Source organism: Strongylocentrotus purpuratus, unplaced genomic scaffold (assembly GCF_000002235.5).
Source record: "Strongylocentrotus purpuratus isolate Spur 01 unplaced genomic scaffold, Spur_5.0 spur5_contig_842, whole genome shotgun sequence".
Taxonomy (NCBI): Eukaryota; Metazoa; Echinodermata; class Echinoidea; order Camarodonta; family Strongylocentrotidae; genus Strongylocentrotus; species Strongylocentrotus purpuratus.
The window spans coordinates 1,248,333-1,260,440 of record NW_022145549.1 but is presented as its reverse complement, the minus strand read 5'-3'; the positions used below and the strand labels follow the sequence as shown (position 1 = coordinate 1,260,440).

At 39.6% G+C, this 12,108-nt stretch overlaps 1 protein-coding gene across 1 annotated transcript in view; it reads left to right on the top strand.

Annotated features, from left to right (window-relative positions):
- Positions 1-6,140: 6,140 nt before the first annotated feature.
- Positions 6,141-12,108, top strand: part of LOC591752 (diamine acetyltransferase 2) — a 30,447-nt gene continuing 24,479 nt past the window's right edge. Inside the window, exon 1 of the mRNA XM_030989687.1 lies at positions 6,141-6,397. The gene's annotated coding sequence lies outside the window, so the exon portion shown is untranslated. The remainder of the gene's footprint in view (positions 6,398-12,108) is intronic.

Below are 12,108 nucleotides of genomic sequence, written 5' to 3'. Positions count from 1 at the left end.
GATAGCTTTTGTTATAAGCTACTGAAATCCATGCTTCTGATTTGTCACTGATTTTTGTCATTTGTCATTGAAAAAAGGCTTCGTGGAACGGGTCCCATGAGTGAAACTTTCTGCTTTCCGTTACACGCGAGAAGCCATTTCGATTGCGTCATTCGCTGCGCTAATCAATCATGTTAGATTGTGTCGTTCGCTGCGCTAATCAATCATGTTAGATTGTGTCGTTCGCTGCGCTAATCAATCATGTTAGATTGTGTCGTTCGCTGCGCTAATCAATCATGTTAGATAAATGAGTTCATGCGCCAGTGTTTTCAACGCATTGTTTGCAATGTTTCCATTCACTTATTGTACGATTTCACTCTAACATAATTACCATACCAGTCATTGACACGGCCCTTCTTCAACAAAATGATGCGTCTTGTGCAGCTGCCCAATACCCATCGCACCGAAGCGTCATTATGATTGCCTCAATATATATACTTGCGCCAATGAATCATTAGAAATAACCAATTCGGCAACGCAACGTTTTATCTGGTCCTTCCCCTTCTTTTTGTGCATTCGCTTTGTTACCGATTTATTTTCCTCAAGGCGCGTCAAATAGGGGGTTAGTTATTGACGAGAAGGCTTTTTTTCTAAGTGATACAAAATATCTTTATTCATTTATAAAAATTGTAATTAATGAATAGTCAAGCATCAATTTTCTATGAATTGAAGCCATATAACGTCATGTCATGCGTTGATTCCGTACGTACATGTAAAAGGAGATTAAATCTTAAATTTCAAATGAATATCTCCTACTTTAAAAGGATACCAGGATCAGACGTATATACGAGGCGTATATCCAAGGGCACATCCCCCAAACCCAAAGTAGAAAAAGTGAAAATATTTTATCCGACACACCCCCAGACACGCCTGTACACTTTATCTGCTGTCGTTTTGTTTTTTAAGCTTCGAAAGAAAAGAGCATGGAAACAAAACCAAAATCCATATGAGGGTCACATCAATCAGATAAAAGAACATTTTCTATGAACATTCTCACGGCATCCAAAAATTTCCGTTATTTTACTTCCAATGGATTTCGTAACATTCCATGAGAGGATTAGTCTGACCCAAAATGACTTTATTCTTGTTGTTTATCATCAGCTCACCTTGATCAATTGATGCTTGATGGTGCTACATAATCTGCTTAGATGATAATTGTGATATGTCCAATCATCTTTATTTGGCTTATCTCCCAGGCTGAGGATAAACGCGGTAATTTGACGAGTTTCCTTCAACCAAGGCTTTGTTTGATACAATATAAATGCTTAGGAATATAAAATCAGATCGCTGGCAAATATTCAGAAAGTATAGCTGTTATATGTACGATAATTTTGTGTTGCAATTGCAAAATCTACTATTTTGTCAAGGACCAATTCTGGAATACGTTTTAAGACGTAAAGCATTTTTCTTCGGAGGACGGATATTTTTAAATATTCACAAATAGAAGGAGCTATGTGGAAATTGATGACGACTCTCAATCATGTTGATATTTATAATAAATCTGGATGTATATAGCGATTAATATGTTTATAATTGATGTGGGGAGGGGGGGGGGGGGGGCTAGGCCGACTACTGGAGTCATGTTCTTACTATACTCACTAAAGAACACCAAGGAAGGAGGATAACATTCTCAAAAAGCTGCACTGGTTGCCAATCCGCAAGCACATATAATTCAAAATCATTCTCCTCACATGGAAGGCTGTAAACGGATTAGCACCAAACTATTTACAAAACCTTGTTATGTCTTATACACCAGCTCGTAGTCTAAGATCATCACACCAGCATCTTCTGAAGATCCCAAAGACACGAGTAGCCTGTGGTGAAAGGGCTTTTTTTTTTATCTGCAGCACCTTGTCTTTGGAATAATTTACCATTTAATATGAGAATCATAACTTCCTTAGAGACCTTTAAATCCAAGTTGAAATCTTATCTTTTTTTTAACAATACGTGTACTTGGCACCATGACACTCATCCAAATCCTCTCATTCATTTATTTTTTCTTGTGCGCCTCGGAATAGAATAGTCTAAATCGACGGCGCCATATAAATGCCTATTATTATTTTGTATTTTTATGAGGGAGAGGAAGACTTATGGCGAACACATCAAAAGCCATAAAAGTTAACCCATAATCCTCGACCAGTGTATCGTTGCGTCGTTGGTTTTATTAAAAGTAGAAACGAGATAAACCGATCAGTGAAAATTGTTGAGGAAATCCGATTAAATTTGCAGTCGATTTAAAGCAAATTAGTACTGTAACTCTGTGAAGTACACTTCGAGTACATTTCCCATTGTCAATAATCAAAGCCGGTTCGTATATGCAATGTGCACGTGTGTATACACTGTATAAAGATCATTTTGTACCAAAAACGTAAAAACCCACCGAGACATATACTGGATAATGAAAGTCATATAATCATTCACTATTGTATGCGCCTCGGGTACATTCTATTGAACGCAAGTGGAAGAATTCTTCTCAAGAGGGTATTGTTCAAAATGGGACTACTTCTGCGGTATGACTTCATCAGCTCGAGATTGCCAAATAGCCCGATATGTTTTATTTGAGAAATAAGCCCGAAGTTACAAATCGCGTCCTCATCAGCTCGAGACTCAACCTCGAAACTCGAAACTCGAGCTCGAGAAATAATGCGAGTCGACGCACCGGCCAATAGCGGGATATTTGCAAACTAGCCCAAGATATCTTGGGATAATTATCTCGACCAAATATTCCGCTGATTGAAACTGCGGGCTGACGAAGACGCAAATTATAATTAGCTGGATAATTTGCGATCGGAATAGTTAAAATAGCGGATTATTTGGCAATCTCGAGCTGATCACAGTGGATATTTGGGGGTCATCATTTTGTACTATGTGCTAACTACGAACTGGTCTTTTTTGTTATGACCTTAATAATTCTTTAACGTGAAGTCGGTCAGTGATTCAGTTGTCCATTTCTGCTTTATAGCGCAATATGGCTAGGGTTACTGTCAATTGTTTCGAAATAATACAGGTGAAAGGCCATGCAAATTCATAAATAATTATGAAAATGCTACTTTAATGGAACGTTGATTTTGAATGCCGCATTAACCCCCGCCCTTGAGATGGGTCATGATGACGTCAGATGACCGATCGGTGACCTTGGGATACTTTATAGAATTATTAGAAGGAACACTACCAGAGGAGATATGGTCATGATATTTAAAAGAATCATGTGCACTGCTGTGTAAAGCTTGAAATCAAGTGAACCGATTTCGAAATACAATAGCATTGTTTTGTCTTCTTTCTTTTCTTTTCCTATTATTTCAAAAATATCTCCCTTTCTTTGTAAAATATTCAGATGATTATTGATCTTATTCTTTAGAATAGACAACTGAGAACGTCCATTGACTGAAAGCTAATGGGGGCAAGTTCAAGGTTATTTGTCAAATTAGTACGTAACCTTTGACATCTTTCCTAGCCTTCTGACTGTAAACAATAATGATGTAAAATGTGTTGCGTGATGATTATCATAGCGAAGTTGGCGTATCGAGTGTCAAAAACATTGAATGGTTTCTCGTTTGATGATATAGAAAAAAACCCCGAATATGGTAGCTGGCTTTAGTTGAAAATTCTGTCTTTAACCCAATTTATTTCTATTTACTAAGGTCTGAATACTGTAAATGAAATAAGTGACATGCTATCATCTGTTGCATATTATCTGCATGCCGATATGAAACATGGAGGACGTCACTGGGAAGTGACGTCATGGAAATGGAGCACCATGCGGAGTCTGGCATTCCATCCGTCTGCCAAGTTTGGAGAATTTCACATCGGTTTTGAGTAATGTTTTGCAAGATTAAAAGGACTCACAATAAAAGATAAAGACAATTGTTTAAGGTTGATAATTCTAGGAATAACAACAAAATAGATGAGAACGATTATTTTTTACGAGGAAAGTGATACTTGACTTTGCAAAGAATTACAATCATTAGCTATATATACGATTACATTTCTTTTTTCCTTGTGTATTTTCAGATGAAAAATGTGCTTATTGGCATTAGTATACGAAAAACAATAGCATAAGCTTACAAAGAAAACAGTAAATACCATTTGTTATAACTAACACACAGAGATACATTGTTAAATGGTGCCTTCAAGGGGGCATCTGATAATGCACTGCGTTCCCCTGGCCACACCCACCACTTAGAACATGTCAGACGGTCAATTTGTTATGTGGAGCTATGCGATCTTTACATCTGTGCACAAGAAAATTGGTTTCCTTCCCAGCTAGGTTGACCCCCCCCCCCCTGGCTCCCGGTCATATAGGTCTTATCTTACAACCATTTTGTCGTTATTTGGCACTATTTGTCCTAGGCGATTTGGGCGCATAGGTACATATTGGTCTATTGATCCAGGAGGGGGGGGGGGGGGGGGGTTAGTGTTAATGTTAGGCATATGTTTAGTACCCGTCGGGTTACGTGAGGCTTACCTCGATCCATCGGGTCATCGCGTCCGGTCGGGTGGTCACGTTACATGCCTTTTCGTTTAATGAAAGTGAAAGATCACGTGAAGATGCACGTAAAGAGCGCGACCATTCGTAGATTTCAAGAGTAAATTAATTATTTTTTTGACCCGGAAATTTGCAAATTTGGCCGACCGATATTTAGTTCAATTTTTTAGGGGGGGGGGGTTCTCCAAAACACACACATAAAACAAAATTGAGGGGGAGGGGGTTCGACCCCCCCACCTGCGTACGCGCCTGATTGTAAGCTATGTGGGTCCTGATGATTCAAGCAAACCCCACCAACTCCCCACCCTACACAAAAGGATTAGTAGAAGTTCTATTCCTTATTTCCTTTCTTTGTAATGAAAGGGATACTCAAAACGTGATGCCCCATTCATCAGTATTGTCACACTTTTTTGTTTTAGTAGAAAAGTCCAGCCCACAATCCCAAGTAGAAAAGTCTCTCCTAGGTGCCCGGCTTACCCCCCTCCCCATAAAAATAAAATTCTAAAAGTCTATGATGTATTTATATACATAGTGTCAATGGCATCAGGCACGTATGCCTATAAGCCTGTTGCTTGGCAGTGGTCCCTGGGCCCAAATCCCGAATTCTGACTAAAATGACAACACGAAAGGAAATAATAATAACCATGACGAGTAGCGTACCGTGAGTCCATCCTGGGAGGGGCGCTGGTAAGATAGGGGCACCGGTCTAACTCGGAAAATAAAATGCAAATTGACAAGGCTTTTGAAAAGGGTACGGTGCATGAGGCCGGTCCAGACGTCTTATCTACAGCTTCTACTTTTTATTTTCTCTCTGTTCTCGTGTTTCCTCTCTTTTATTTTGATTTCACCATTTGATGGGAGGGGAGGGGCATAAGCCCCCTATAACTACGCCCCAGACCCTGAAATGACCTGGATGACAATTCTGGGTCTAAAGGAACAACAGCTCACTTGACACCTTCCGAACATGCATGGTTTCCATTTATACAGGATGAAAGGTGCAAACGGTTTTGGGCATCGCATTACATGACTTGTGCAAATAGTTTCATTGTCATGTTCTCTATTGAAAATCTTGTTTCAATTGGACCTCACGCAGGCAAATTGTTCATACTTTCGTTTTAGCACATACCATTATATCGAAAAGGGGTCAAACTTGAGTCAAATTTCGTCCTACACCAATGCTCAATATGTCAAAAACTTACACACACGTCCCGATATTTCATATGCATAGCTTAGAGTAGTTTTTAATTGGATTCATAATTTGTCATGCAACATCCAAATTAATGATATTGCAAGTAGCTTTAGTAAAAAGAAAGACCAAAGTTGAAGGGCAAATTTCTGGAACCCCAGAGTGCATGTACAGTATATTCGTGTACATCCTAAATTATGATATTTACTTAAAAGCTCAACAAATTTGAAATTGAATTTGAGTTTTGTTACAACCTGAAACATATGCAGGTAGCCCTTCTTTAGGCTTTACCCCCTAAAACAAAGGAAAGTGCGTGGATGGGATCTGTTATACCCCCCCCCCCCGACGTGTCTGTACGTGCTGTTCCGCTGAAGGCGACATGCATCGCTCACCAGTGCTGTGCGCACAAAAGTGATTTGTGTCGCACGTACCTAGTACTCGAACCAAAAACTCATTCCTATATTTAAAACGAGGATACTTCACTGGCACCAGATGCGCTCTGGATTTCATGGGCAAAGGAACCTTCTCTTGAATACATTCTCTATTTCAGCCGACGTCTGCACCAATTAAACTTGTAATTTCGACACATTTCTATCAATTCTGGATTCGTATACTTCACATACTAACGGATAACAGATCGATTGCTACATTGACCTCTAATCATTTGGAGCAGGTGTTATCATTAAGTGAGTATTACAGCTATATAAGTTTTAGTTAGTCACGACTTAATCATATAAGTTTTAGTTAGTCACGGCTTAATCATATAAGTTTTAGTTAGTCACGGCTTCATCATATAATCAGCTTTCAAAGTATGATTCTGAATAATTGGGTCTTATTTACCAAGGGTAGTCTCATCAGTATTAATATTGCTCTCCCTCCATGCGGGCCGTGCAATTAGTGTTACCCCAGCAAACAACAGGACTGATACCCATTTACACTTGGGTGAAGAGCGGGAAATGCGGATTAATGTCAAAATACGTTATTTCCGGGCTACGATTCGAATTCTCAGCACACAATACGTCGCTGTTTTCACGAAGTGACGGTAGTGAAAAAAAATTGCATTCACTTTACGTTACGATTTTCCTCACTACCGTCACTTCGTGAAAACAAGGATAAGTCGGATCATTGCATGTTGCATTCTTTAATTTTGACAGAGCCATGTCAAGGTAATCGATATACTGCAATATCATTATTTGTAAAGGAAAAAAAAACAATCGATCACTCGATAGAGAGAATCATTTTTCCTGTCGGTTTGGCGTAAGACAGGGTGCGAGAGAGCGTAGCGACCGAGAGAGGAAATTTAGATTATGGAATGTTGACACATCGTATTTAAAAGGGACTTGGTAACATTGTTCAGATGAGAGAAAATGGTGCTAAGGTAGTGACTTTGATGCTAGATGTACAATTAAAGCTAATCTGAAAGTTTGATTGAAAGAAGACCATTATTAATGATGAAAATTAGGGAAAAACGGTGTGGGGGGTCCAGAAGCAGAGCCCAAAGGAAGCTCATGAGTTTCAGCGTTTTAAAGACACGAAAGAGTATAAGGCGCGATAGCTCAGTAGTAGAGCAGTGGTCTGGTAACCGGGAGGTCCCGGTTCGAAACCAATTCGATGCGCTAGTACCCTTTGATAGGGTGTTATTCCTCATTATCAAGTCCCTCGGAGAGGACCTAAATCCATCGGTCTCCTGGTTGCTAACTTACAAGCAAACGCATGCTTTCTTAGCAGTAAGGTAACCAACCTTCAAACCTCCTTGCATAATGTTTCTTGCACTTTTGAGACATGTTTTCCTAAAAATTAAGTGATATACAATATAAAATTTACTGTGCTTTTGCGAGAACGTTGGATAACCCAACCTAAAACATGCATGACGCTCAGATTCCTATATATGAAATTTTACTTATTTTACTAGCCTTTTGCTATTATATTAAACGACGAGGGAAAGCTTATTTTATTCCTTGTTTTTTTCTTCATTTCTGGCATATTATTTCATGCCCTGTGTGAAAAATGAAAAGTTTCTATTTTAATAGTTATGAAGAGTTTGACCAGCATGTTTATCTCGATGTTTTAATGGGTATAATCAGGTATAGAACACCTTTGGGACCTGGTGGCCTCAGATGCTAGAGCCCCTGTGAACCATGTGCTGACTGGGCTAGCCCCTTGAATTGTCAGTGAGTGGAGCAGCTGGAGGGCACCGGGCCCCACCGGGCAGAGCTGAGGATTGAAATAGGTGATGCAAATGTTGCAAAATTGTTTTTGAGTTTCTGATAGTGTAACTCTATCATCAAATAAACATTTACTTTACTTGTATTAAAGAGAACTGTTGCTGAGCTAGCGCCATGAGCGTTCCTGGACGGTGTGTGCGCTTTATAAGTTTACACTATCATTATCATTATTATTATTATTTTTGAAATAATTTGTGTTAAAAAATTAAGGAGGGAATCCCCATTTTTTATCTCAGAAATGCTAATAGCATAGATGATTGAAAGAAGAGTATATCAAAATTTGAAGGAATTGGATGCCAATTCTATTTCACTCCATCCATCTTAACTATGGTATTGTGCTTACACTTACTTGACATTTGGTACGCCTTACATACAATAATAATTTCCTGTGTCCCGGTATTATCTATTAAAGGTAATACAAAGTTTCGGGAAATTTTGAAAATTGGGTGGATAATGATTCTTTACAATTTTGATATATTTGGATGGTTTAAATTTTGTTCACTATCACTGACTATATTACTCCAGGGGGTGTTTCACAAAGATCCCAAGTCAAACTTAACTCTAAGTTGGACTTCAAAATTATGGAGAGCCATTTGTAGCCTTGAAATAAAATATATTCAAAAGCAAGAATTTAGGTATTTTAGATTTTTCATAAATTCCAATTCAAGAACATGAAATCTCCTTGATAATAGAAAATATGAATGATTTGATTCAACATTTTATGCCATTTAAAATAACTTTTATAAAATATTTTCATAGATGCTAACGGCTTTCCATAATTTTTAAGTCCAACTTAGAGATAAGTTCAACTTACATGTAGGATCTTTGTGAAACCCCCCAGGTAACTAGGCCAAAACAGTACGTGCTTTCAAATCTAAAGTGCTTAGACCCTTTCTTCAACGACAAGGGATATTATGTCTGGATTTGCGACTCACAATAGGTTTTCTTTTTTTAAATCGTTGCTGTCTAAGAAGCATTCACACTCTTTCTTTCTTCTTTCTTCTCCTTTCTTTCTCGCCAGTCACCATCACTGACCAGGGACGGCGCCAGGTTATTTTGTTGGGGGGGGGGGGGGGGGGGAGGGCGAATGGGCGAGCAAGCGCAATCGTTGCGCTTGTGCGACGTAAAAGTGTCTCTGAGGGGGGGGGGGGTGTACTCCCTGAGGAGTTGGAAGTTTTTGGTTTTAATTGATGCATAAAATTGCTCGTTTTGGTGCATACTTCTGCAAAATTAAAAAGAAAAACAGTGTTAAGTTCAACTACCAGGCGTAAGAACGCAGAAGGGTGTCTGAGGGGGATGTGCCCCCCTCAGCAGTTGAAGATTTTATTGAAATTGATGCCTGATTTGGCTTGCTTTTTCGCCCTTTTTCTTTATCTTAATTTTTGTTCTGTTCCCTCTCCCCGCCCTCCCTTACGTCATAATTTACATTTGATAGTTCTCTTCCCCTGGCCTTCCTCCTTCTCTTCCCCTTCCTTTTCTTTTCTTCTCCTTCTTTTCCTTTCCTTTTCCTTCTCCTTATTGTCCTTTCCTTTTCCTTCTCCCTTTTCTCTCTCTCTCTCCTCTTCCCTTCCTCTTACTTTTTTGAAATGATAGGGGGCGGCCGACCCCCTGCCCCCCCCCCCCCACCCTGTGGCGCCACCCCTGTCACTGACTATTACTCTAGGGCCAAAACGGTGCCGCCTGGGTTTCAAATGTACGGTGATAGACGCTTTTCTTCAGCGACAAGGGTTATTATGTCTGGATTGGCGACTCACAATAGATTTTCTTTTTTTGTTTGTTTTCTTCTCCTTTCTTTCTTGTCAATCACTGCGCATAACAAAGCAACTGAACTAAAATTACTAACTGCACAGTCTACTGCACACCTTGGGCTATGTATGTAATCCACTAACGCTATTTTTTTTAATACAGCCATGCCCAGATAACAATACGACGTTGGACCAACATCGACCATGGTCGACACGGTCGCAGTTGGCAATCCAACATTGGCTAAACGTTGGGCCATTGTCGCCATTTTCACTGATAACCGATGGATATTGGTTGGCTATACGACATTGGGCCAACGTATCAGCATCCGTTGGTCCAACGTTGGCCCAGTGTCGTTTTGCTATATAGCAAACGTAGACTAACAGAGCTAGGCTCTGCGCAAGGCTTTATGAATTGTTGTAAAGTGTGTGCCTGCATACTACGCTCTAAAGGCGCATCAGAGATCTGACAAGTCACTGACGCAGGCAGGCGTGCGTCAGGACATGACATCTCGTATACTACTGGTTTAAGAACTGACATATATGTTGCGCAAATTATCATTGCTATAAATGTCTTCTTATTTCATAGTCACACGATACGTGCAGAATAAAACGACGAGATTGAAATCATTTTTCAAAATGTAGACCTAGAGTGCCATATATTTCAGGATGGTTCGCGTGTGAAAGCCTGACTGTTATTTGACATGATCAAGGCACCTGATGGAAGTATTAAGCTCATAATACATACAGAATCCCACTTGGCTTCATCAGGCCCTATACGGCTCCTGATAGTGACTCGAGAGGGGGTTGGTGGGGGTGGGGCGGTTGACTTACTTTTAAATTACACAAATAAGTGGCTGCAAGTCCCCCTTTTTTATTAGGGGCAAATTCAACATCTTTGTGTGCTAAGGAAAAATATCAAGTGTTCGACATTTTTTTAAAAGGAAACCTCATCCCCCAAAATAAGTGTACGTATGCTGAGAAATGAGATGCGTTTCCTGTCCTGCGATGTACAATGTTTCATACGAAAGTGTACATGAAATGAAGATATTCTTGGATTTAATGTAATGCATTTTAGCATGACATTGGCGCAGCCGTTTTCTTGATAATGTGACGTACCAGGCAAACTTGTACATGTAGCATGCACCACGCTTTAGTAGGAAAGACTTTTTAATTCAATAATAAATCCCCCCAAAATCTATTACGATACGATATTACGTCACGATATCAAGAAAATGGCAATGCCCATGTCTTGTTGGGAAACTGTACATTATTCTTGCTTTATACCTCTCTCATACACTTTGGTAGGGAATCGTGTACAATAATGGAGCAATATATATAATACAACAAATCTTTCAGAATAACTAGAGTTATTTCTTGGGGCGAGGTTTCTTTAAAGCCCATCTGTGCTAGTTTGGCCAGGGGGATAAGACCTCCCTGCAAGGTCACTGACAGGTGATCATCTCATCAAATCAGCTCTCAATTAACATACGAAAAAGGGAATCATGGGGGACCAACAGGCACCGATTAGGCATTGTTTGCTATATATAGAAGGCGCAAGTAGCTATAAGTAGTGTAGTGGGGCTTAAGATTATACCTCCCTGCAAGGTCACTGGCAGGTAGTTATCTCATCAAATCAGCTCTCAATTAAAATAAGAAAAAGGGCATCATGGGGGACCAACATGCACTGTTAGGATTGTTGGCTGTATAGAGGGCGCAAGTAGCTATAAGTAGTGCAGTGGGGCTTAAAGACCACCTGCGAAAACAAACCATTTCCCTCAAAAGATAGGCGATAGGTGGTCATTAATTACGTCATGTTCTCTTCAGTTCTCTTGCCAGACATGCTGACATGAACATTTTTGTGAAAACAGTTCGATGTTTCACACCGTGTATTCTTTCCGCACAAAGCGCAGTCATAACAAGGACTTTACGTTTAGTAAATTGCTCCTATAGTACGGATGACCTTACGGATTACCGTAGAAAAAAAATTGACGTCTTCATATAAAAAGAAAAGTTCCTTCGGAGTTTTTAATCCGTTATGAGGGTGCCGACAATCGGAAAAGAGTTTTTGTTCGTTTAGGGCCTGTTTCTATTATTCTAAGTTTTTAAAGTAATGCGCTCTTTCAGATTTGGGGAAATAAGCCAGTTCAGAGATACTATCTGCGCATGAGCAGATCAAATATATTTTTACATAATTGTAAAAACCCACCGAGACGACTACTGGATACGTGTCGGTGAATGCTAAGTAATCATTATACAATATGCACTGCCGGTAATTCTCCAATACACAGGTGGAAGTATTCTTCTTAAGAGTGCGAACAAAAGGTATTCATGAAGTACCCCACCACTCTGGCATTTAATATTCTAAAATGAACAAAGTGGGATGTGTCCATATGTTAGATCTGTGGATATTTGGGGTTAATTTGTACT